Below are 1,016 nucleotides of genomic sequence, written 5' to 3' on the forward strand. Positions count from 1 at the left end.
GGTATTACTTGGCTGCAGTTGTCATTTCCCTAGGTTAGGCGTAAGAAACTGTGAAGTAAAATGCTAGTTATAGAACTTTCACCTGGTCATATGCAGATGGTGAGATTTTGTTGGTTGCCGTGGAATAGGGAATCCTTCACCTCTTGAGAGATTGCTGTACCTCACTATTTATAAATTTGAACACAGGTGTTTTCCTTCCTTTAATTCGGGGGAGAGCAAGACAAATAAAACCAATGGATAAGAATTATGGCTGTCGTTACTTATGGGGTCTGCCACACCCTCCCTTTCTCACCGTAGTCACTGGAAGCCGGGGTGTTCGTAGAACACCATTGTGTTTCTTGCCTCTGTCGATGTGATGAGATGACTTTACGATGCTTACAAATACTGGCACCCGAGCTTTCAGTGGGACATAAGATGTTTTGGAAGCCGATTTAGAAGTAAAGGCTAGTTGCTCGTTTTTTGCTGTGTTAATTAGATTAGGAAACTGAAGTGAAAAGTACGTAGGGCAAATGTTGGCTCGGCATTAATAATTGCATGTCAGCACTACTCCAAACGGTTTTTTCATAGCGCGTAGGAATGAAGATCATACCTAATGATGTTTATTGGAGAACAGATACTAACGTGTAGTGCGATTATGAATCCCTTTGGAGAGATTTGGTATATTTTGCTGCTGTCTAAAAAGATAACTAACAATTTGCTGCTCCGCGACAAAGTAGATGGCACCAGATTTTTTAATTCATTAAAAGACGCCAGTGAAGACTCGTCCTTATTAGAGTGGCTAAAAAATAAGGGTTGATTTGTTAACAAATCTCCTTAATTTGCAAAACTACATGCTGTGGATACGGGTGACAGTAATTGGATAAATGGGATGGTGGCAGGCCATGTTCCTACGCCAGCACATCTGATGGCCATGAGAGCCGATTCATTATACACCTAAATTATAGGGAGTATTACAGAAGTCTGAGGCATGACTTTCATTCATTTGCTAAAAGCAAGGCTCTACAGACAATAGGATC

This window comes from Echinococcus granulosus, assembly GCF_000524195.1.
Source record: "Echinococcus granulosus chromosome Unknown EG_S00240, whole genome shotgun sequence".
Lineage (NCBI taxonomy): Eukaryota > Metazoa > Platyhelminthes > Cestoda > Cyclophyllidea > Taeniidae > Echinococcus > Echinococcus granulosus.